Source organism: Oncorhynchus masou, chromosome 31, assembly GCF_036934945.1.
Source record: "Oncorhynchus masou masou isolate Uvic2021 chromosome 31, UVic_Omas_1.1, whole genome shotgun sequence".
Taxonomy (NCBI): domain Eukaryota; kingdom Metazoa; phylum Chordata; class Actinopteri; order Salmoniformes; family Salmonidae; genus Oncorhynchus; species Oncorhynchus masou.
The window spans coordinates 93,286,094-93,295,916 of record NC_088242.1 but is presented as its reverse complement, the minus strand read 5'-3'; the positions used below and the strand labels follow the sequence as shown (position 1 = coordinate 93,295,916).

General features: G+C 42.7%; 1 long non-coding RNA gene across 1 annotated transcript; it reads right to left on the bottom strand.

Annotated features, from left to right (window-relative positions):
* Nucleotides 1–2,025: 2,025 nt before the first annotated feature.
* On the bottom strand, nucleotides 2,026–9,057 carry LOC135524762 (uncharacterized). Its single transcript, XR_010453015.1, has 2 exons — nucleotides 8,899–9,057; nucleotides 2,026–5,565 (listed from the first exon to the last, which is right to left on the bottom strand). It is a non-coding gene; the product is annotated as an uncharacterized LOC135524762 (long non-coding RNA).
* Nucleotides 9,058–9,823: the final 766 nt, after the last annotated feature.

The window sequence follows — 9,823 nt, the reverse complement described above, 5'->3', positions numbered from 1 at the left end:
CTTGCAAAAATCTATTTCCGCATGACATCCATACTGGACGCACACGTGCATCCGTCTTGCACACATTTATTTTGTCCTCCCACACCAAACGCGATCACGACACGCAGGTTGAAATATCAAAACAAACTCTGTGTCACGCCCTGGTCTTAGTATTTTGTGTTTTCTTTATTATTTTGGTCAGGCCAGGGTGTGACATGGGTTTATTATGTGGTGTGTTTAGTCTTGTTTTTTGTAGGTATTAGGATTGTGGTATAGTGGGGTTTTCTAGAAAAGTCTATGGTTGCCTGAAGTGGTTCTCAATCAGAGGCAGGTGTTTATCGTTGTCTCTGATTGGGAACCATATTTAGGCAGCCATATTCTTTGAGTGTTTCGTCAGTGATTGTTCCTGTCTCTGTGTTTGTTTGCACCAGATAGGCTGTTTAGGTTTTCTTGTTACGTTTATTGTTTTTGTATTGTTCGTGTTTCATCTTCATTAAAGATGTATCGACTTAACCGCGCTGTATTTTGGTCCTCCTCTCCTTCACCGCAAGAAAACCGTAACACTCTGAACCAATTATATTAATTTGGGGACAGGTCAAAAGGCATTAAACATTTATGACAATTTAGCTAGCTAGCTTGCAGTTGCTTGCTAATTTGTCCTATTTAGTTAGCTAGCTTGCTGTTGCTAGCTAATTTGTCCTGGGATATAAACATTGAGTTATTTTACCTGAAATGCACAAGGTCCTCTACTCCGACAATTAATCCACACATAAAATGTTCAACCAAATCCTTTCTAGTCATCTCTCCTCCTTCCAGGCTTTTATTCTTGCGACTGGCATCTAAGGTGTATTAACACAACGGCCAACCAACCTCAGTTCATCTTTCAATCACCCACGTGGGTATAACCAATGAGGAGATGGCACGTGGGCATATGCTTCTAAAAGCCAATGAGGAGATGGGAGAGGCAGGACTTGCATCGTGTTCTGCATCACAAATAGAAGCAACTTCTATTTTAGCGCCTGGCAACGCGGACGCTTGTTGGCGCGCGCGAGCAGTGTGGGTGCCATGATTGAATAACATGTATGTGCAAAATTATTTTGCAACGCTCACGCACGCGACACGAGCGTTGTGGTAAGGATCTTATTTGCTACGTGAGGTTAATTTGATCGAATAGAAGTTTCACAATGATAAAGTTGTTACTAGTGTAATGATATAAGTAGGGAACGTTACATCCTGGCAACTTTGAGAAAAATCCCTTTATATCGGCGTTGTCTTAAGTTGGCTATCCATATTCATGGTATGAAGCTAGCAACATAGCATCTCTCTCCATTGAAACCAGGCAGTTGACGTCAACAACTATAATCGAATATTCAAAAAATAATTATAATACTGACATGTATCCACCAATCCAAAGAAAGGATAGGCAAGAGCTAGACAGCCCTCTGTTCCCTCTTTCGAGGACAATGATTCCCATTGTTAGGGCAGACAGAAATGTATCTTGTCAGTATATCCATAATCTTTGTCTAATATAATCAAGAAATCGATCATTATTTTTGACATTGCCAAGGAGTTCTTAGTCGCACAATTTTACATATAGCTAAGATGTTTGGTGCAATTTTTTTTGCATGAAACTAGAAGTAGACTGCAGACAGTCGGTGCTTTCCTCGGCCAAGGCGGTGGGACACATGCCAGATCTTACAATGCCTGGATAGGTATTTAAAGTATCAGCTAACCGCATCAAGTCTAGGTCAAAAAGGCTCCTGAACAGCTTCTACTGCCAAGCTGTAAGACTGCTTAACCCTCTTAGGCCTCACTCCCCCCTATCTGAGATATCTACTGCAGCCCTCATCCTCCACATACAACACCAGTCACATTCTGTTAAAGGTCCCCAAAGCACACACATCCCTGGGTCGCTCGTCTTTGCAATTCGCTGCAGCTAGCGGCTGGAACGATCTGCAAAAAAACACTCAAACTGGACAGTTGTATCTGTTGATAAAGAGATATGATGAAGGGCGAGCCGGTCAAGGATCGATGCAGACAAGGTGGTAGATTGTATGACAAGCGACAGTTTATTCAGAGTAAAGATATCTGGTACAGCGTATATACGGGCCCGTTCATTCGGCTCCTAAGGAACCATCAGAAAGAAGCCCCGATAACAGAGTGCAAGCATGTCATATACAGTACAGAAAGTAGGTTGAGTCTGGAAGTTCTGGTCTTCTGGTTGGTCACAGTTGAGGTGTTGTCTTCTTGGATTGGTCCTGTTGAGCCGTGCAGTCATCCTTCTGAGTCTCGTCGTGCCGTTCCCCGTCACACAATGTTCAGCTAAGAGGGAGATTATGTGTGTGTGCTTGTCTCTGCAAGTCAAGGCTGTGTGTCCTCCTCGCAATGTGTGGGTGTATGTGTTGTGCGCTCTTATCTGTGTGTCCTCGGCAGTTAGTGTGTGTATGTGTGTGTGCTCTTCAAGGCAATAGCAGTAAGTTGGTCGCCTGCATAAGAATTAACATTTCTTTACAAATCCCTCTCTTCAAGTCTCCCCAGAGACGTGACACAACCTAAACTGGATCCAGACACAAAAAGAAAACTTTTCCCAGAGGGAAAAGTTTGTGTTAATCATATATATGGTATGGCTACAATGTAAAATAACCCCAAGGGTGTGAACACAAAATCAGCAATGAATCATATAACAGTCACAAGGTTTAAAATACCTACATGTCCTCCATTCAATCCCACTATGTACTAAGTTGGCTACCAGCCACCTAGGAACTCAAAACCCTCATTTAACAGAGCGGAGAACAACAGCTCAAAATAACAGTAAAATGTTTGTCCACATAAGCCAACTTTTTCCAGCAGGAAAAAGTTGTGATTCCCTCTCTTCACATCTCCAAAGAGATGTGATAACTTGCTTGTGAAGAACATCCAGGCTCTCATGCTCCATACCGTTATCTCGCACCTGGCTCCTGTTATCTAACAAAAGACCGCTTGTTCTCGCAACACCCCGCTCTGAATGTGCCCCCCTCCCAACTCATTGAACAGTTCCTGTCTTCATGCTACTTTTCCATCATGAGAAAGGCCCATGGCCTTGAAACTTTTAACAATGTTTCAAGTCAGCTATGTTGCATAACACATACATCCACACAAGGCAACAGCAGATAATATTCAATCATATATATGGTAATGGCTATAATGTAAAATACAGGATCCAACAATCCCCCTTTTCCCCTTTTGACAAAAACAGGATAAGACTTTATTGTTTATTGACATGTAAGATGTAGGATAAAACTTTGGTCATGGAAAACAGAGTAAAGCAGAGCAAAGCATTATTATAAACCATCTGGTCCTCTCAGCTACTCCTATCCTGCACCAGGTGGGCACCATGCCACCCAGGGACTCCAAACCTTCACAACAGGGAGAACAAACATACATGGGTCATCCTCAGTCAGTCTCATCCTCCCCTGAAAGCATGCTTCAGTATCAGCATCTCCAACTGGAGCATCAAGCAAAGGCATCATGCCTGAAGCCTTCACCACATCTGTAACAGACTTCTTAAAATACGGTATGATGCAAGCAGCACAACACATCAAAAACAAAAATACAAGAATTAGGGTCAGAAATCCAGCAACCAACATACCAGTGTACTTACCAAACCAGGCTCCCAACCAAGAGAACAGTCCAGACTCCTCCACCCCCGCCATGGTCCTCATCTCAGCAGATAGTGCATCAAGCCCACTAAGGACCTTAGATATACTACCATCAGGACTGGTGTTATTAGGAATAAACGTGCAACGTTGTTCACCGAACATCTTGCAGACGCCCCCCTGACTGGCAAGAAGCATATCCAAAGCAAGTCTATTCTGTCTGGCAACCCTAGATGTGGCCTCAAGCTGTTCAGACATACCAGTGAGTGCATCACGGGAGTAATTCACAAAACACTGTTGATTATAGTAGATATAATTAATCCATGCAGTCTGTCTAGCATCCACTATGGCTGGACCCATAATAGGTAGTAAGTGCCAGGGTCCATCATTCCTACCCAAGGCCTGAAACTCATGATGAACCCCCACTGGCACTCCCAACAGGTTAGTGTGTATGTCAACTACATCCTCTGTCCATGGAGTACTACGTCTATGTCTCCCATGGGATGGAATGTTTTCAGGTCCCCTGGATACAGAACCCAGCAGCTGTTCAGCAGTAACATCAACAATGGTCAGTGGAATTATCAAACTGGTCAGACCACATGTACCTTGCCATTCTCCTCTAAGAATGGGTCTCAGCACTCTTTGGCTCCACACATCCACCACACATCAGCCAGACCACTAGTTTGGTTTAGGCCTGTAACTGGCCAAGTGGAATTAATGGTTATGTTACTACTGCAATCAGCTTCAGGCAATCTCCCATAATCAATGCCATGTACCTGTACCAGTGATGCAACTGTAATTGCCCCCATATGTCTCAACACCCCAAGAGGCCCGATGAGGAGGTACTGCAGGAAACACAAGGCTCAAAGAGGAACAGAGGGTTGAATTGGGCTTAACCTGGTAAAAACTTCTCAGAATACACAACCACCCCTCTCCTTCTCCTACAGCAAATGGGTGTGTAGTCAGAACAGGTCTAGCATGACTACAAATAATGCAGTCCTTTCTTCTCAGGGTGTTAGCTGTATACCTCATATAGGACAGCCACAAATTGTCACTACCATCAAAACCAGTCTCAGTGCCTAACTGATCAATAGCTGAATAGTCTCTAACATTAATTACCTGAATGGTATTTTTAACACAGTGGTGGCAGGTTCGGTCCAGGGGTGGTAGAGGAGTGTGTCTGGCTCTGGTTCGTCTGGGACCTCTGGTTTTGGCAGCACCTTAATAGAAAACACACCCATCATGTCTGTCCTCGTCCTTTGTAGTCCGAGGGTGTAAGTGCCTGCATCAGAGAGCTTAATAGTTTTGATGGTTAGTAGGATTTCATCACCTTTACAAAGTTCAACAGTGCTCCCAGGTTTTCCCCATATCATGGAAAACCTACCCACCTTTGTGGGATCCCTTATGCTATAAGGATACCCTCTTCTCCAATCCTAGAACTGTCCGAAGTCGGTTATCATGTAATCTCTGCTCTAACTTCCTGTCTACCCAGATCTAGGGATCTCTTATGCTTATTTTGGAACAAAATCCTCATCGTCTAAACCATGGGTCAAATTACCACTCTCCGCATACTCAAGTAGGACGTGCTGTATCAGGAATATGTCACCCACTATAAGACAGATCAGACGAACAGCTTCCATTTGAAGCCCCACCCTTTCCCCAAGAACACATCACTTAGCAAGAGCCAGACACATCTTCACTTCTATGAACAAAAACAGGGGTGACAGGACAGGGAGGGTTACTTCATTCGAGAGATGGCCCCCGGAATTCTGTTAATTCCAGTTCTCCTCTCGAACACTGTTTATTGTTCGACAGTGCCAATATGTCTTACCCTCCCGCCGTGCGATATGAATCTGGGTAGCTCTTTCAGCTAGCTGTCACCAGGAGTCCTTGGTATGGTCCCCCCAACAAGCCTCTGGGACTGGATTGAGTGACTTCACCTGTAGTTCACCTGTAATGCATAAAATCCTGGACATACAGGCTTGGTTAACAAACAACGTCTCATATGTTTTATCTGATTATATCTTTAACTTCTATGCCCATTTGTTAGCTACATTTCTTTAAATTATTAGTTTCTTATCCAATAGGCCCCATCTTATCCTAGACCACAATTTACCCATCCCCCTTTTGATACCTGGCTCTGCCCAGGTAACAACCTTACCTACTCTAAATAATGACTTAGGTAAGATTAGTATATTATCCTTCTGTTCTGACATTGTCATGTAGGAGCGCCCCTTTCATTTTCCACATGTCCAATTCTCCCTTTTGTCTCCATTCAGTAACTGTTATCTTTGCCTGTCCTGGCTCCCCTTCTAAAACTTCTCCTCTCTGCTCTCCAACCTTCAAGGTCTCTGCAGTGCGGGGGAGGGCTCTTCTGTCTGCCTTTTCCCCTATCTGTCTGTAGCTCTGTTTCTCATGTTTCCAAATTTGAACTACATGTCTCACTGTTTGGCATTATCTAAACTCATGGATTTTCTTTTAGCATGTTTTATTCGTGTTTCTCCAAATTGTCTCCCCAAAAATACTTCTTAAATACCCAGCCATTAGACACACGCACAACTGTGATAAACGTGCACTGTCCCTTTAACATAAAAACCTCAGCCTGCAATCCCCTCTGCGGGCCTTTCATTGTTCCCCATAATGAAAACAGATTCTAATGTTAGTATACCTTAACCTCCTGTTTAATTTCAGTGGTGTTATCTGAACAATCAAACCAAAATGAATAACCGGGAAGTACTTGTATAAATTAATTAAAAGAACAAAATAAATCTACCTTATTTCTCAGCACTTGGTTAGAACACCACTCCCGTCTTACATCGACCACACCCGTCGCCCCGGACCTAGTGTATATCTTATCTATTACTCAGTGGCTCAATTAATGTTTAACGTAAGTATGTTCAGATGTTGATTATGTAATTCTACAATATTAGTATAGTTCTAACCTCATAATATAAATCTACACACAGAATTTTACGTTAATAGAGTTTAACACTTTTTCCAACAGTCATGCACACCCCCTCAATATTCTATGATATAACTCTCATCAGCAAGCCTGCGACTTTTTCAACATTCTCACCGGTACCAGCTCCAACTGAAATACCTAATGTACCACACTCGCTTGGTCCCCGACCTCATTCATACCGATATTAGTCCCCAACTGAATATCAAGCGTATTTCATGCACACGATTTGAGTCTCACAAATCTTCATTTACGCCAGTAAGATTCAATTTACACCATACACACACAAATCTTCATTCTCCCCAGCAAGCAGACCAGTAGGAGATGCAATGGCCCCGCCTTCTGTCCATTCTCTTGTACAGCTTCTCACCCCGTCTCTTCCACTCCTTACCCTCTCTGCCTTCATTCAATTCTAGAGTGGACTTCAGCGTTTTCAACACCTTTTCTATTTCCAACGACATTTTATGTACACTACAATACTGTCAACAACCTATGCCTTTACTAAAACCCAAGTGGTACCCTTTCCCTACGGCTAAATCGGTCTCAAGTCCGAGTAATCAATTTAAATATCCGTCATTCACACTTGGCCCTGCCTAGTACATCACATTCGCATCATATGGCTATCCATTCGCACTTTGGTGATCACTCGTTACCCACCACTCATACATGTCCTCCCAGACTATCCAGTCACACTTTTATAATCAACTAGAATGAATCAAACATGTAGTCCCAGACTATCCATTCGCACTTTGGTGGTCACTCGTTATCCACCACTCATACATGTAGTAAGTGTTCTCTGTTACCACCTACCAGCCAGGCATACTAGTACATCCCATACACAATGCACCATTAAGTATGGTTGATCAATAATAAAATTGCAGTTGCCAATGGAGATATTACTTTCTCAACTATTTTCCAATCTCACACATCATAATTGTTTAAATTTAGTAACTTACATCAAACAGGTGTCTCACAAAACTAAATGTGGATAACTCCAATGTGCAGAACTTTAGTTTTTCACAACAGGTGTCTGCTTACCCTTTTTAGTTGACCGGTCAGGATTTGTGAGACACACCGTCCGACGACAGTACTGGCCAATCGGCTGGCACACCAATGTCCAGCGATGTCCTTTTACCAGATCACGTCGGGGTCACCATTTGTCATGTATTGTATGTTTTAGTAAATATATATGTATATTTTGACCAATTGAAATATATATTCAGACTATCTGAGTATACTTAGCACGTCACTGGTAAATACCAACGATGTATTCTAGGAGACACTATTGCTCGTACTCTGCCTTAACTCAGAGCTTCTCCGTCGTATATTCAGTTTTAGAAAAAAACGAATGGGTTTGTATAGCCTTATGGAACGCGCAACCAACAGATATATTCGAATATTCAGCCCAATATCACCAATATTAAGTATCTTGTCCAAATATTTTTTCGAATATACATCAGGTATTTTGTTTCTGGTTATACATTCAACATAGAAGTTACAGATACATATGACATAAATGTTTTGAAAGTTATCATATAACCCGTATGGAGTTCTATCTCTCTCTCTCTCTCTAGCGGAACACCCACAGTTTTAATGGAAACGGTTATAACCACATTGCATTTTAATATAAACAGTTACAAATAGATAAAACAAGACAAAACAACACGTTATATCTCTGACCCCTATCAGCCGACCCCTATCAGTGGATCTCTATCAGACTGGCCTAGACCAGGTCGCGGGACAAAATTACAATTTGTCCCCTCGGCGCCAGGTTTAATGAATAGTAATTAACTATCCCCTTACTGATCTCTATCCCTGATCTCTGTCCTAGCTGACCCCTATCAGAACTATCCAGGCCTCAAGTGATCCCTCATCAATGGATCTCTATCAGACTGGCCTGACCGGGTCGCGGGACAAAATTACAATTTATCCCCTCGGCGCCAGATTTAATGAATAGTAATTAACTATCCCCTTACTGATCTCTGTCCTACTGACCCCTATCGGAACTATCCAGGCCTCAAGTGATCCCTCATCAATTGAAAGCTATCAGACTGGCCTGACCGGGTCGCGGGACAAAATTACAATTTATCCCCTCGGCGCCAGATTTAATGAATAGTAATTAACTATCCCCTTACTGATATCTCATCAATGATTTAATCACCCGGCCGTCGCCGGTTTGTACCACATATGTTCACTTCACTGTTCTTTGACTCGTCAGCAATTTATAAATTTACACAAGAATTCATACTTACTCGGAAATACTGATCAAAATTTAGACAGACTATACGACAATATGCAAAGTTTGATTTAACAGGTTTTGCTTACCTTGTTTATGGTGCACCTTTTAGATCAGTTTCCCGAGTTGAGCAGAATTGTTGTCCTCCCCCGAATGTCTTCACCCCTCCTCCTGGAATCGTCCTTTCACCCACTCGCCCCCTCACACCCAAATCAACTCACTTCGACTGGATCGTTATACAACCATCCTCTGCTATCAAGTTTCTGTTGATAAAGAGATATGATGAAGGGCGAGCCGGTCAAGGATCGATGCAGACAAGGTGGTAGATTGTATGACAAGCGACAGTTTATTCAGAGTAAAGATATCTGGTACAGCGTATATACGGGCCCGTTCATTCGGCTCCTAAGGAACCATCAGAAAGAAGCCCCGATAACAGAGTGCAAGCATGTTATATACAGTACAGAAAGTAGGTTGAGTTTGGAAGTTCTGGTCTTCTGGTTGGTCACAGTTGAGGTGTTGTCTTCTTGGATTGGTCCTGTTGAGCCGTGCAGTCATCCTTCTGAGTCTCGTCGTGTCGTTCCCCGTCACACAATGTTCAGCTAAGAGGGAGATTATGTGTGTGTGCTTGTCTCTGCAAGTCAAGGCTGTGTGTCCTCCTCGCAATGTGTGGGTGTATGTGTTGTTACATTTACATTTAAGACATTTAGCAGACGCTCTTATCCAGAGCGACTTACAAATTGGTGAATTCACCTTCTGACATCCAGTGGAACAGCCACTTTACAATAGCGCTCTTATCTGTGTGTCCTCGGCAGTTAGTGTGTGTATGTGTGTGTGCTCTTCAAGGCAATAGCAGTAAATTGGTCACCTGCATAAGAATTAACATTTCTTTACATATCTTAATCTCTTCATTCAAAGACTCAATCATGGACACTCTTACTGACAGTTGTGGCAGCTTCGCGTGTTGTATTGTTGTCTCTACCTTCTTGCCCTTTGTAATGTTGTCTGTGCCCAATA